The sequence below is a fragment of the Helicoverpa armigera genome, chromosome 17, assembly GCF_030705265.1.
Source record: "Helicoverpa armigera isolate CAAS_96S chromosome 17, ASM3070526v1, whole genome shotgun sequence".
Lineage (NCBI taxonomy): Eukaryota > Metazoa > Arthropoda > Insecta > Lepidoptera > Noctuidae > Helicoverpa > Helicoverpa armigera.
Genome location: NC_087136.1, coordinates 2689510 through 2706593, shown reverse-complemented (window position 1 = coordinate 2706593; position 17084 = coordinate 2689510). Strand labels below are relative to the sequence as shown.

The window sequence follows — 17084 nt, the reverse complement described above, 5'->3', positions numbered from 1 at the left end:
CCCTAATGTGTCATCCATCACTAATGTAATTCTTAAGCGACACGTAATTTAGTTACATAGTTGGAATACTCCGGAGCGTGCGCGTACACGTCATAAGTTAAGGAATGATTAAGGAGGTTCTGATCAAATTATTGTAAGACAAGTGTTTCGTTTATGATCGGAATATTGTATGTCATTCAATTTGCTTCATTGAGACAGTAATTTATTTACTTTACGGTTTCCACATGAATATCGCAATTAAACGTATTATATTATTTTTCCACGAATTTATTAAGCTTGATTATCCTTTCACACCGTCACTATATATTTTTTCTGTAAGCCCGACCAGTGTCCATGCTTGATTGCTTGACAATATTACCACGGGTTACCGACATACATCGTATTTTTGTAGCTTTTATTTTTATAGGCACTTATTCGTTTGAAGGCTAGATCACAAGGAGTTACCTTAAAACTATTGACTGTGTTTGACTTAAATGACTATTTCATGATTTATCACACTTTGTCAAGCTATCTTTTTGTTAAAGCAGACATGAAACTTGCGAATAATGAACCCATAGCGAAATTATTTGCATAAGACACTAGTTTTGGGATTTATATGGTCTAACATTTTTTTAACATAAATTGTTACTTGTAGATTTTACCAAAGGGACAGTTCACTACTTAATTCGATATCAAATTCCCATCGATCCTACCTCGCGCCATAACCCTAAACCGCCGCTAAACGTCGCGCGGTTAAGTTTGCGTTTCGCGTCACGTACGGCCCGTCGATGGCTCTCGGAGGAGCCCATTCTTCCCATTCGTTTTATAAGTATTCAATAGTGTTCACAGTTTGTACGTATTCGCTGTCGTTCGTGACTCGATTGGTTGTTTACTCGTAGAATCAGACGTGTGTAGTGTACAGTGCTTTGGGAGATGATGTGCTAAATATTTTTGGTGTTGTTTTTCGGAATGTAAGGCTCGTTCGGAATTTTGCTGTTTTGATTTGTGGGGCGCTTAAGTTAAATCTTTTGGGTTTTAGGGGCGACAGGACACATACATAATAGCAATGACACAATTTAACGTAAACAGTACACATCCTCGCCCAATGCAGTTATTTTTGACCCCGTGAAAATATTTATCCAAAAATAAACAAGAAAAAGGGATGAAGAGCCTACAGGATACTTTGAAGTCATACGATGACACTGGAGATGCTCGTTAGACCCGATCAACACTCGTGTTACCGAACGTACGCTACAAAGGGTTTTGTATTGAGTTGACCCTTAGGCCTCTCAATATATTGGGCCGTGACAGATGCACGACTCCATTCAGTGTTGGGTCGGATGTCTGAGGACTCACTTAGTCTTGCGATCTTTATCTATGTTACGAATCTACATGTTGTTGTTATTAAATCTGAATTTACTGATAGGTAAGTGATTTTTTCAATTGAAGAAATATATTTTTCTTTTTTTTCGATTCATGTGTGCTTGACAATGATTCTGATTCGCCAGGTAACTACATAGTTTGAATAATAATACACAATGCAATGAACACTTCAGCGCAATCGCTATGCAATCTACACAAGTAAGTGTAGGGTTGGTCCTGTCTTGCAGCAATTTCCATATAGGTAGGAGCGCTCAGACTTTAAGACGATGTTGTGTGTATCGATCGGTACTATCCACTATTGACCCAGTTTATCGACAGCACTACTCAACTAATGAAGTACTTGACGAACCGTATCAATATTTATTATAATTCCTTCTAATTGTAAGTGATACTATCTTAATTAAACCTTTAAAACTTCGGCCAGCAACTTCCGTTAATTACTTACCAATGAATTAATGTTTTTAATTGCTTCTAATTAAGGCTCTTTAGATATGGAGCGACTTTCAATTAGCTGATATCCATAGCCAGTTTAAAGTTTCGAAGATGTTATTTGTTATCCTGAAATTGATATGATGTTTATTTACAAAAAAATCAATGATTTATCGCAAGGGAATTCCCGTATTTTAAATGCATGGTGTGGTTAGCGATAGTCCAAAGATAGAACTATTTCGTGGAATTAATTATATTATGGACTGTAATAAACACGGATGTGGTTAGTAAATTGAAATCTGACGTCATCTGTTTTTATAACAAGATATGGTCTTATGTGGTTTCTAAAACATTAATTGCTTAATTCACTATTATAGCTGTACCTACTCAATTCCAAAAAGATGGACTATTTTCCAAAAGAAAAGCATTAAAGTTTGCGATAGTTGTACCAAATAGAAGTAATTTTCTTCTGGAACCGACAAAATTCGACCCGTAAAATGTCCAAGTTAAATTGTGAAATTAACTACAATGTTACGTCATTCGAGTACTTACTTTAAGAATACGTACTGAAACAAGGTCGTTCAAAAACTATTAAGTAAACTTATTCATATTATCGCTACAACATGACTGGTTTATTACTCGGCGCACTAAAGTGTAAAGCTATGAAGTTATTAATTATACTCGCTAATTGCGTTCAAAACTTGGGGCTAATGTGTTGTTCAAGTTATTTATGTAGTGGTTAACTTGCACGATCGATAGCATAGCCGCGAATAAACTACTGTTAGAATTACGTAATTCATTTAGGTATAATCGCAGGCTATGATTTTAGTTGATGTCTATACGGATATAGGTAAACACGCCGTAAAATAAACTTCTTCACCATCTTTGTCACTAAAATGGTTCGCCAAAACCAACAATTTAATAATTCATTTCGTATTCGGAATATATGTTATAGTCAAGTGATAAATTGGGCAGTATACATAATGCCCGGTCATTATGAATAATGCCCAATATGAGAGTGCAATTTGATAATAATTATTCAAATAATCAAATTGACCGGGCACTATACATATTGCCCGTGACCTTTTGGGCAAAGTAATACAAACATACGTTATTTAATTTTTGTTATTGTTATTGACATTTAACTTAAAATAAACTAAATATAACACATCCCATATCAATTGACTGAGCATAGAAGTAAGCATGCAACATGCAGCAAGCATGGCTTCTGTCACGGCTCCGGCGCTGCGGGGCTCCGGCGGTCCCATGCGAGCTTATCGTCGCAGATGGTTTACACGCTCACCACCGCAGCTTCGGCTTGCTGGCCGGCGCTGCCGGCCAGCCTCAGCCGCGGCGGCGAGCGCTTCAACCACCTGCGCCTCAGCTCGCAGGCCGCCTCGCCCCTCCGTGCCTACGCGGTTTTGAATTGCACTCTAGGGGTAGGGCAGACAAGACTACGTGGAGTCGGTTTTGCAGCGATTCGTTTTCGTCGCTAAGTTCAGTTTTTAATACAATGTTTTGAATCCAAATTAAATTCTACCATAAAAAAACGAGCCAAGAAAAATTAGATCAAGAAAAACGAGGCCGAGTTAGTAAATTAGATGACAATTGTCCAATTCATAATTTTGTGGCTAGACTTATAATTTCCCATTAAAATAGAACATATAATTTAAAACAATAATCATAAAATATGTAGCAAGTAACAGGATTTATTTATTAGAACAACTGCCACCCTCGCACCGCATAAAATATAGCTCTATTATCAAATTGCCCAACTATCATGTAGCAATATAATAATGCCCGTGCAATGTGATAAATAATGAAGTTAAGATAGTTATTAATCACTTGGCCCGATAAAGCTAGACATTATTCATAATGCTCGGGCATTATAAATAATGCCCGAATTAATCACATGGTCCATAACATATATATCAGACGTAATCTGCCGTATCGCAAAAATGCTATTTTAAGCAAGTTTTACCATACTGAGTATCACAAAAAAATTGGAACCGAGTGTTAGCAGTAATTTCCCCAAAGCGAACACGCGAACCAAATATTTATCTAGCAAAAATCGTACGAGCAAAGTTAGTATTTCTTTTTTGCGAAACAATGCGCGCGGAATTAATTATTGTAATAGAGCAACGGTCGCCGTTGTGGCTTCGGCTTAATTTGTAGTTACGTTTAGTGACTCTTAGCCACGGCTGTTGCTGTTATAATTACGATATAACGCACTACTAAATGCTACGAGTATTTCCAACAAAGATTTTGTGCTTATGTGCCTTACAAATTGTAGTATATTTTTCGAGGCTCTTTTGTAATGAGGCCTTTTTATTAAACGGTTTTATTTAGCTCACCCCGTTTGTTTTATTCATTCTTGGGTCAAAGGACGATGGGCGTTTTGGTACCCTGTCCAACAGTGTTGATTCTAGTACCATTGCGTAGGTCTCGGCAAGGCGAAAAATTTTTACTATGACGACTAGTCCCAAATCCTTGTCCATTTCGCGTTACATTGACTAATAGAATGTGTAATGTTCATAAATCATCAACGTAGATGTAGTTCTTAAATCTAACTGTATTGAATAAAAAGTGGAAAAGTAACAAAAAAGCAGGAATTCGGCCTTCTTAAAATGTTTGCCTGCCCACTGCTTTAAAAAAAGACTGTGCAAACCTTTGCAGTTCACGCAGAATTAGCTTATGTATTTGATGAAAGTCTTTCAGTATTTATAATCAATTAAGGTTGAAAAGTCAGGAGACGATGTTAACATAGTACATATTACGACTCAATCTTGCTCGTCAAGAGGTGCTGAGATAATGATGAATTTCTTCTTAAAAAAAGATGAATAGAAATGTTTTGAACTTTTGTCAAATCAGATGACGATTGTGTTTCCGTAGTATGACTCCATAGACTATTACAATCTTTAGATTATAATAAAGTGTATCTCAAACAATCTAAGATGTCTGTTAACTGAGTTTAAAATTATTACACTGACGATATATGCCTCTTAATGAATTTGCATATATGGATGACATACTTGTTGCTATGTCGATTCAATTTTTATCGTTATTCGGATCGGACAGCTAATTGAGGCAGGCCCCATAGTTTTTATTATTATTCACGCAAATACCTTTCTAATGATATATCATACGTTACTGTTGAAGCGGGTACCAAATCTCATACAAAGTGCCCATTGTCCTTTAGTAATTCAAATTTCACCCTCTTCCTGTCATCCGATTAATCTGAAATTTTGTATACACCTTTAATTCCGATGACAATACAATATAGTAATATCAATAACATTGTAAATCCAATATGGCCGCCGGCACAAAATGGCGGATAACGTAGATTTTATCAATCCCATCAATATGGGTATCAAATGAAAGGGCTCAACAAGCAGAATACAATATACTATAAAAAATTTAAATCCAAGATGGCGGCCGCTACAAAATGGCGGATAACTTAGGTTTTATCAATCCCATCAATATGGGTATCAAATGAAAGTTCTCAACCAGTAGAATACAATGTACTATATACAATTAAAATCCAAGATGGCGGCCTCTACAAAATGGCGGATAACTAAGATTTTATCAATCCCATCAATATGGGTATCAAATGAGAGGGCTCAACAAGCAGAATACAATATACTATAAAAAATGAAATCCAAGATGGCGGCCGCTACAAAATGGCGGATAACGTAGGTATCTGTCAGTGTATATACTGTCAGTAACTCCAGCGGGCCCAACAGGGCCAAGGCCTTCGGAAGAGTTACCGCGGCCCTGGTACATAAAAGGCCTACGACGGAACAAAACGGTTTCTAGTCAAGAGTCTGGCACTCCTCACCGCTGCTGACCCACAGCAGGAGAGGTCATGTGATGATTTTGGGGTTGTTACAAAAAAAAGTTTCTGGAAGGGCTATGTATTGAGGAATTAGATTGTAATAAATTGTCAGGTAAGAGACCGTGTAATAATGATGCACTAAATGAATTAGATAGAATGAGGAATATTCGGTAGGCATTTTCATTAAATACTAAAACTAGAAAATAAAAATCGGTAAAAACTTTTAAGTTAAACGGTTTTATCTTATGTGTACTGAAAACTAGAAAATAAAAAATAGTTACTTACCTGTCAACCTACGTAGGTGGTCCCGGTCATATTAAACTAAAATAAAAACGTGGGGCCCCTGTGAAATCCTACCTATGGCAAAGCATATCTTTATACTTTGGTAGATCGTGAGCTCGGCGTTCGTTGGTGAAACCGCTACGGCTGATTATTGATTATCAAAATCTCCAGTTACGATTGTAGTAACTCCATGCAATCCACACCTATTATACCTCTAGAAGAAAGTACTACAGCAATAGTTAATGGGCCCCACGTTTTTATTTTAGTCTAATATGACCGGGACCACCTACGTAGGTTGACAGGTAAGTAACTATTTTTTTATTTTCTAGTTTTCAGTACACATAAGATAAAACCGTTTAACTTAAAAGTTTTTTTACCGATTTTTTATTTCCTGTAACTTGGTCCAGCGGATTCGACAAAAAGTGGCCATCATAAACAAATAATTGTTATGTTAATTGCAGCTTTCACTGTTTGTTCAGCGGTGTCACATGGAAACAAAGGGATTATTTAATGTTACGCACTGAACTCAAAATGTAGTTTTTGAGTTTATGCAATTTGTAATTATTTATAAAACCACGTAATTGACGCAATGTGTCACGGTCCAGGCTATGCACACACAATGTGCTATTATGTGATATTATCTGTATTTTACCGTCACATTACCCAAGCAGTGGCATGTCATTACAATCGACGCTTTGACAGCGCGGCTGTGGAACGCGACAGCGTCGTTTGCGTCGGTTCGCAGCCGCGCCGTCGCATCGCCGACGCTCCTTTCAAACACATAATGTAATATTCCTTTCTGAAAAGGGAACTGTGACAGGTGTGCGGAGCGTACACTTGAAATCTCGCTATGAAAAATGCGCCCAGCTCTGAATTACATAATGCAAGAACGTGTCAACGCGTCGCACATAGACGCGGCGCGACACGCCATACACTTTTGAGATTCTTTGTGTTCGTAATAAGCGCCAGACAGCCGCCGAATGTTCGTAGGGCAGAGCGGGATGGTTGCAACAAAAATTTCATATAAAAGAGAAGCGTACCCGCCATACTTCACGCGCATGTGTTTATTATGACTTCTTCTATCTCAGTAAATATGATTTTCATTGTACGTAATAAAGTCGTAATAAAGGCGCTCCCGGGGAGGGACGGAAGGAAGCTTCGACCTTTCCTGTGGGGCAGGGACCGGCGTATATCGCCACGAATATGGTTAATATTCGACCACCCCAATGACAATAGGAGGCCTTCGTTAAAAATTATATGTTTAGAATTGTTTACAACTAACTTATTGGGGAGCGGCGTTGTGGAAATTCGGAACACGTATAACGAGGTATTAGGTGTTACGAATTTATGAAACCCTATTTAAACTTACTGACAATACGGGATGATCAATGTATTATGTGAGTAGTACCTACTCCAAAAGTATGTTCTTCACTACAACCAAAATTCATATAGGTATGTATGAGTATGAATTTTTAGAGAGCAACATACATACTCCGCGCAGACTTACACTATTCTTAGACAGCACTCAGCTTTTGGCCGATAAAGGATGCTACATACTAGTATATAAAGATATGCAACTGTACAGTTAAATCGAATCGCCTCAATCTGAGTGCATGCAACGGACATCTGCGTTGGTAGTATGTTCCCCTCTTGAAGCTCATATGTAAAACAAGTATTTATTCAATTTTAAAGTACCTATATGTAATAACCAAGTCTGCTCTTACATGGGTTTGAAATAATGCCAGATTTCTATGAAATATACATTTTTGATAAAATATATGTCATTCTTGAACTAAGTGATCTAGTCAGCACAATTCACAAGTGCGGACAATATTGAGGATCGGTCTACAGGTCTTACCTAAATCAAAGGAGTTAACCCTTTTGTGAGTGAAGAATTGAGAGGAACCCTCAATTCGGTCCTTACAATTTACGCGGGAATTGACACACTTGTACATATTTCTTCCTCGAGACCCTTTAAAGACTAGGGTCTGATTGTAGAAGATAAAGGCAGAAAGTACGTAATAGCACTTATTGCCTTATTGATGATTTGAGTCATCTATGTACATGTACATAAGTTTCAAGTATAAAAAGGTTACAACAAAATACTTTCAGCAGCTTACCTGTGGCACCGTAACAAGCAGATAACAGAGACTGTAGCAATAATAAATAAGGATGACCTCAGTCAGGCAACCCCTTACGGCTAAATCAATATAGCAAACTGCATTCCGTGCTTTATAAATAATAGGTTTTCAACAGTAGGAGCAACGGCCTCCTCGCCCTCATTGGACGTTAATAGTTCCAGTAACATGAACGAACAAGAAAAAGTTTCTCTTTGCCGCTTCCAATTTCAGGAAACTTTAGGCGTTGAACAGTAAAGGAAAATACGTTATTAAACAAAATTATGGCATTTTATTATGTGTTTTAACATCTTTGTAATAAGGCTCTTTTTATGAACCACAAAGTTCCCCACCCAACCTACGTAAATATCCCCAGTTTTCAGAAAGCATTCATAACTTTATTTGTTATCGAACAAAATGTCATGACGAGTGATTTTAATGGCTTTTTGGTCAACCAGTCACAAAAGCTTAAGTGGGATTGGATAAGGATTTATGAAAGCCGCGGTTTAGTTAGGAGTTAAAAATAAACCTTCAATTAAAGTTGCTCCAAATGTTCGTCAGTTCATGGTATTTTTGTTAAATAAGAACAGTGATGATAAATAATTTATTTGATGATTTCCTTATTTTTCTCCCATGACATCAGCCACAAAATCATTGTCAGATTTCTAATCCTCAAATCTGCTAGTGGATTTCGACAGCACTTTTTTGAAGGGTTGACAAGTAGTAGCCGATCGGTTACGTACAAAACTAGTGACTAATTGAATTAGAGCCCTTCTGTTCGGAGACGACCGTTCCTCGACATCCCTTGGCGAAAAAAGGCCAATTTATAACAGTATGGTAGGCACTGGTTGGAACGGAGACTTATTGCGAACACGGGACCATTTTTCCCGGATTGGTCGCACAGTTATTTATATTGATCGATGAAGATCAAACCTTATACAGTGGGTAAAAGGGGTGTTTTTAAGTAACCCCAAGTGCAGTTTCCTGGATGCATATTTAATAGTGAAGTGGTACTAAATTATAAAAATATTATTAGAACATAAAATTCTGAAAAATAATTAACATGAATCCCTAGTGTTAATTATAGTGCTATGAAAAAATAGATTACACATTTGGTTGGTAATAAATTTATTCCCCACTCAGTGCTTTTAATTAATGCATTAAAATATCTTCGAAAGGTGATATTACTACAAGCATCTCATCATTGGAATGCTTTAGATTTAAAACCCCGTACATAAACAAGAACGTGAAATCCGTGCATCGTGGCTCGCAAGGAATTTCTTAAGGTTTAACGAAAATTAAATTGACCTAATTTTCCTTTGACCTCCTTTGTAGAGATAACTGATGAAACGTGTGCCTTCAACTTCTTGTATGGGGGTTGTGATTAGTTCAAAATAAAGAAATAGTAGGGGATAAAATCTCATTCAAAATTCCACTTACATGGTTTCTAAGAGACTTGAATGTCTAGCTTGCATAATAAGCCGTTTAACTCTCTATATTTTGTGAAATTTACCGTATGGTTGCTAAGACCCAGTTCCCAAAGACTTTCACAGTAGCTCACGAATAATTGAATAGATGTATTCAAATTGAAAGGATTTTGTAACACACCTATCATGAGGACACAATGTGCGGCGTCTGTATAGGCCTTTATTGAAAACTGTATTACCCAAAATTATATAATACATAACATAGCGACTAGCCGTGTGAACTAGCAGTTGTTTCTTTATACCCAATGTCTATGTATATGAAAGTATAGACACGCGAACTATTGAAGATCCCATTATAACTTAGTTTTCGATACATACTATTTATAGTGGAACGAAAGATAAAGAATATTTAGGCAATTTTCTCCATTTCGTGAATCATTACAGATGACAAATGTTTTTCCTATGAAGCTTACACATAGAATACATAGACAAGTATCCGCTCAAATCATAAGGAAGTCATTTTATGTTATTACTTGTAGAATATTTCAAAAGATCTAGAACTTTTACTGGTAAGCCAATCGAGTAGTCTTCTACGACTCCCACAAGACGAACGATAATAGTCCATTCTTTACCAGGAACGGCGGCGATAAAACCCCACTGCGATAAAATCTGCTCCTATCTGCAATTGACAATGGCAACGTGATAATAAGCTGTTCCATTGAAAACCGTATTGTAAGAGTACTCGCAGATTGCAGACTTTTTAGTCGGCCGACAGTTTAATTGACCAATTAATACGTATGAAAATGAATGGTAGACCGACTAAAAACTTTGATAGAATTCACGATTTTCTGTCAACTTATTCCGCCAACAGTCGGTCGACTGTTTAGTCTACAGTTTAGTGATACTCTAAAGTTAACGTAACATACTGCCGTGAGTAGGATCCGCTCTTCATACGTTTTTCAATCATGATTACGCAAATTGTATTTATTAGAGGCTCAAGTTCAAAGTGGATGGGACGCGGTGACATTTATTGGCTTACGAGTTTTCCAAACACCGTGTGTTGAATGTAAATTAATGTCTGACATTTTGTATGTTATAGATGTTAAATGTATTAAATATATTGGATAAAATATGTCTAATGAGACCTCAGAAAAATCTATTAGTTTACCTAGAGGATAATAATTTTGACCTACACGAAGCTTTTGTTTCTGCCTTTTATAGCTTGTAAATTCTAACATAATCAAACTGTTGTTATAATACATACTGCAGATGCACTTCCATACTGGTTTATTATGAAATCTTAAACAATTTTAAGAAGATACTTGCACAAAACACTAGTCATGATTATAGAGATTAATGTTTAGTTCCAATGCTCATTAGTAATGAGCCGTTATTCACAACCGATTGATTGATTGATAATGATCTATTTGGATGATGTTGCACTTCTTAGAATTTTAGTTTGCGATATCTTTTAAGAACCGGTGTGTTCATGATTTATTGGTCTGCAGTCATTCAAGAAATCTGCCCTCAAATATGCTTCTGCGAGTTTTCTTTACTTTTATTCAGACAAGAAAAATAAACGTTATAGTAATTTTCACGTGCAACAATTTACCAAGACCGAGGTAATTCAAACAAATAACAAAAGATTTTATGCCATAAAATAATGGCATCGTATCAATCTTGTATTATATTTCACGTCGTTTACTAGCAACAAAAGTCGCGTGCCTAAAATAATGTTCCGTGACACAAGCCATTTGACACGGACTCCGGTAAATATCCTCCATTGAACACTGATCTTTGTACTGAAATTACTGCGTCGATAATGAAATTAAACTCCTGAATTTCATAAATATTCACACTTTAATTACAGTGTGTGACAGAAAGTAAGCTGGTTTTTAAATTAAAACTTGTGTAGTAATTATGTAGTAGGCAACTTTTCTAGGAGGGATTTGTATGCTTTGTTTATTTTTAGAATACGTGCTGGAAATCATTTCATACGAGAAAAACACTGTTTCCCGTGAAAATTCAGAATTTTGTCTGCAAAAGAAAATGCTACATTCACATTGCTGCATCATAAAAATAAGAAATATCACCATCAAATGTAGGATATTTCTTTTTGGCCCCAACTTCATAACGGTAAACTGCACGGTTCCCAACACGGAAATCGTAATCAATGTATTGAGAGGCTGCACTCATCCGCGATTCGAACCGGGTATACTCGTTATTTTTACTGTAGAATACGGTCTGTATTTTTACTGGCGTGTTTGCTGTTTACATTGCACGCACGACGGATTGGTCGAATGTGCATCTGTCATAGGGCTGTCTCACACACATTTCCTGGTACTTTTTTTTGTTGTTTTCTGTTTCTTGACTTCTGTCGTGTGGTTGATTGCCCAGCGTGTGGTGATGTTGTCAAGCCCAAATGTCATGACAAAGGATTGCTTTGCCATCAGGCTTAGTTGACAACCATGGTAAACATTTGACGCGGTGACGTGGCCTTTTTTCTCCAAATCTGTTTGTACACGTTCTTTAAAGTTCTCATTCTAAACATTTAAAATAAAATGGTCTCTGAAAAGAAGCAGACTAAATATTTGAGTAATTTCACAACGCTAAAGCGTCTGATCTTTTTGTTTACTCTGATGAACAGCGGTGTGGTAATTTGCATACCTACTTTGTTTAGTTGTTATTTCTAAGTTTGTAAATGCAAACTAGATTTTCAAGCGTTATAAACTGAAATTAACTTGCTTGGAGTTTTTTACAGCACAGGGAATTCGATTCATCTTATTTTCTGTGTGAATAAATAAAAATAAATTCCTCTTAGTTTCAGACTGTATGTTATATTTTGCTTCAAGGTTGGAATGTTGACAGACATCAAAGTAAACAGTTTTTTACTGAAGTATTGGTTTGTTGCATTAAAGTGGCATCCCTACAATCTGATGAATATTCAAAGAACCCATCCTGTATTGATATGTTTGGCCTGAAGTGTACTTTTGGGATTATATAAGGTAGCGTATGTAACAAGCCGCTAGGGAAATAAGAGAGTTGATATTTTTTCTGTGTGTAAAGTATACTAAGTATGTATGTACATTCAAATCGATTCGTTTAACCTGGTAAGTAGTAAATATACATTACACGTGGACTATAGAATTTTCTTTTCATAATTTTGCATGCGGGTGCTTATATTATATGCTTATATCAGTATGTTAGATTATATTATGTAGACAGGTGGGTACTGTTAAACGTCGGATCGTCATTTCAGTTCTGGGCTAGAAATATACACTTGGAATACTTTACCTGCCCCTTTCATGCAATGAGATAACGCTTGTAATAATAAACAGGTTTAAGTTCAGTTCAGTTATGCGTTTCACTTCAGGTATGCGTTTCAGTTAGGGGCCCCACATTCCAGAGAAATCATTTAAAAAGAGCAGTAGAACAGTGATTGTACAACTAGAATATTGTGGACAAATAGACAAAGTTGTGGTTTTACATTAGTAGGTCAGTATTCGCACGCTTTGTGGTTCTAAAACTATTTCTATGAAGTTCGTTGTAGGTGGGGCTGCTGCACATCCGACTGCATAAGTACAATCTTTAGTAGTCGTAGTTGCAAACCAACTCTTGGTCAGATTTAATCAATATCTTGGTCAGATCGTCTGTGTGAATTCCTACGTCAGGAATTAACCATTACTGCAAACAAAAATAATAAAACTTCGAAATCTGAAGCCGACAATTTATCGTAATTAAAAAGTTGCGGCTTACTGCAATTACACATTAAGTACTCGGAAACATTTATGTCAGAACCTCGCCCATTATCCGGTCTTACTTCGCATTCTCTTCTTCGAAATACAAACAATTTTGAAATCCACTTAAACCGGCTAAACACAAAGAGCATCTCACATTTAACATTGTGAACTCAGACTTAAACAACACAACTCATTACATCACAGCATCGGAGAGACGAACAGAATTTACCTCAATTTAATTTCACGAGACAAGGCTTTATACAGTTTGGCGTGTCTAACATCTTAGAAGGTTATTTTTATTTTGAATCCCCCTCCCTTGGTTCTTATAATGTGATATTCATTTATTTCATTTCCCGGCGGATGGGCGCGCGCCTGTGGCTCGACGGAGGAAACAAAGCCATTTCCTAGACGTCGCCAATCCGTGGCTGTGTGGCCACTAGAGACGCGACTACGTACATACGTACAGCCCGCGCCCGCTACGCCCGACACTGACGGCTGACGCGACACGTTATTAAATCCCGCTCTTTTATTCCTGTCGCTTTTTCTCCTTGTTTGCTTTTGGCGGGTTAAGTTAATTGGCTTATGTGCCATATTTATTTTTGCAACATTAAAAAAATCGTAAGGTGCGAAATGTACGCAAAGGTCAAAAGTCTCACATGAATGTTATGAGCAGAAAATATTAAGGTCGAATTCGTATTTTGACCATTTTCACAATATCTTTGGCTTTTTAAATAAAGTTGAAATAATAGAAAGTATGTAGTGGTAGAGGCCAAGATTAGTTTTTTTGCGAAATATTACTAAACATGAGATTATTTTCATCTCAGACACGACCGTTTTCGATTCTCTTAACAAAAGCTTGTTAGTCTACCATCTCGTTACACGTACTTACGTATTATACTTAGAAATCCGCACAAAGCTTTAATATTCGACACAGAAATATCAAACAAAAATGTGAAAGAAATACAAGGGATTATGTAAGATGAGAGTACCTACGTGTATGTTTTTTCTACAATAGACGTTATGAGTCGTGCGCCCTATGCTCGTATCGTCTCCCACAGGGGGATGCGCTGTCTAAGACGTGTCGATTTAGCATTTCGACTGAATTTGACATTCGCAATGTTTATTACCATCCCATTTGGCGGGCCTCTTTTGTGTGAATCTTTTTGTGATATAATTTATCTAATTTGGAACAAAGCGGATTATACGCGGGGATGTTCACTCAATTCACGCTAGAGCCAGTCTTGAATTTTTATTAGAGAAATTGCGGTTTTTCTGTTTTGTTTAGAGGTGAATATTCAAAAATCCACCTCAGAATTCTTCATCGAGGTCGCCGTAGAACTTCAAAATCATTATCTCGTCTAATGAAAAAATATTGAGCGTTTTTTGCTGTAATCTAGGCTGTAAGGTTTGTTTAATAATTACGAAATCCATTTGCTTAGACTTAATTAAGGTCGCTCTTGAATTCACCTGAGGAGTTTCCCAAGGTCTGATGCTAGAATCTACCTATCCTTTTTTCTGATGTTAGAATAAATGTTTAAAAAGTTCCGACGAGGATGGGATTCGAACCCACGCGTGCAGAGCACATTGGATTAGCAGTCCAACGCCTTAACCTCTCGGCCACCTCGTCATGTAAGATCGTGTTCAAATAGCTATGTCCCTTTTGTTATCGATTGTGTACCCAGTTGTACATTGTTTGACGGCAAGTAAAAGTTCTTTTCATAATCACATGCAGCTGTTGTTTCGCCGAGTTTGCTCTCCCTAATATATTCAGCTTGTTTTTTCAGAATTGTTAAATTAAGATAATGAAGCAACCGCAGTGTGCCTACTAATTCACTGTTATTACAGTATAGATTGATGTACTTAAAAAAAAAAAAAAACAGCGATAACTTATATTTTACATTTGTATAGCTTTCGATCAAATTTTTTACGACCATTCCACTTTTTTTGCCTCTTGAATAGTTATAAAAAGTGAAATATATAAATATCACATTAGAATGATGTGATTTATAACATCGGTAGAAGAAACTTGTATGTATATTATTCCTTTTCCATAAATCGGCTGCCACAGTTTGATTTATTACTAGGCAAAGTGTAGCTAGTTTAAATATTTAAGTGTAAACACCCGTAACTACGCGGATAATGACTATGTTGGATTCACTGTCCATGATAAATTATACTTGATCATGTCAGTCTACGTTGGTATCGTTATAATTGCCTCGCAACAACGTTTTTAAAAACGTTCCGTACAATCACCCACAAAGGCAAATAAAAAATCGTATCAACAAAGTGCTTCCGAGTTTGGACCAACCTTTAAGTTCAATTAGGCCAAACCACACAAACCGAACGTGCTCGTTTCAAAAATGGAATGTCAATAAGACAACAGTAACGCTCCACTTGTGTCCACTTACCGTCGCTCCAGTGTGCGACAGTAACGCGAACCGTCCCCATATGGGGCACTAGTGTCCCTCGCAACTAAACCCGAGCATAAAGCCGAAGGATTTGCCCGGAGCGCTCGGCCAAATACGGAATGCACCTGGACCGATTTAACTTAGCTTGTTCTTTGTATTATTTACTTTTGAGGACTTACGGCAGTCTCTTATATTTGTTGTGTTGCTGAGAAAAATAACGTATCTTCTAGATTTTCTAGAGTTTTGTGCCTGTCTTCGCACTAACAGAATTCAGGCGGCGGGCGCGGCGGTCCTTCGTAAACTTATTCCTTACATAATTAAATATCTCGTTGCTTATTAATGCTTCAATGTTACCGAAATTTTGGTCGTGAATCACTATCAGGGCACGTGTCTATTAAACATTCAGCGCGTTAATTGGTAAATCAATAAGAAGTTTCGTAAAATGTCGCAACTTTGTATCGCGTAACCAAAATTCAACCCTGAATAGTGAATCTACCTTGATAATGGATAGCATACGGACGTCCGCAACATCAACCGTAATATAAGCGACAATAATCTACAACATTTAATTTAGACAAAGTCAACTATCTGAATACATTGTTTCCGACGCCATGGCCGCTTCTCATTAAGTGTTATAACTTAAACGTCACAGCGCCGACCCATGTAGCAAATTGTGCTCGTAGAATTAATTCAGCTTACATAGAAGCTATAACAATAACTGGATATCATTATTATTCGCACAGGGCCGGGCTGCCAGTAGGAAATGAATATTCCATTCGTAATGGACCTGTACTTTCTTTCATTAAAACTTACATTATGTGCCCCACTCCGCTCCTGAATAATTACTACACTTCTTCGGAATTTGAATGAGCCGACGCGTCGGTATAATGAATCGAGAATTTCATCGCTATCGTTGCAGTCTGCTTGTTCACTCTCGATTATTCATTTTTCTTGACTGACTGTCCAGGTATTAGAGTATTTTCCGAGACGCGGTCCGAACATGGCGCTTCGTGTCAGAATGCAATCGTTCATTGGTTTCTTGGTAAGGAAACCTGAAGGCATGTACGACGCATATTTGAACCGTTCGTAGTCACGTACTTTCAAAAGGTATCGTGTTGGAAACTTCAAAGACTGTTATAGTGCTTTTAGTGACAGATTGCTTGCACGTAGTCTGGATATCAAAAGTAAAAACGGACATGTAAGTTCTTTGACGATAGGTGAATATTGAACTACATTTACAATAACTTATGAAGTATGAAACATGAACTGAGTATTTCATAAACCTTGGCATAGGCTTTAATGGGACTACATTCACCTTCATTATTGATCAACAGGATTGAGTCGAAGTAACTAAATTATTTCCATCACGACTTGGAAGTTCAACGACGTGACGCTGCGTCGCTATGCTTTAATTTAATATTGATGGTTTAGGGGCAAGAAGAATGGATTTCAAGGAGTTCATATTTTTAAGAATTAATTACGGT

The 17084-nt window shown here is 37.0% G+C and overlaps 1 protein-coding gene and 1 non-coding gene across 3 annotated transcripts in view; one reads left to right on the top strand and one right to left on the bottom strand.

The window, feature by feature from the left end:
- LOC110370406 (furin-like protease 2) overlaps positions 1-17084 on the top strand; it is a 168503-nt gene that overhangs the window by 102241 nt on the left and 49178 nt on the right. The window lies entirely within an intron of this gene.
- Positions 14738-14819, bottom strand: Trnas-gcu (transfer RNA serine (anticodon GCU)). Its single transcript has one exon. It is a non-coding gene; the product is annotated as a tRNA-Ser (tRNA).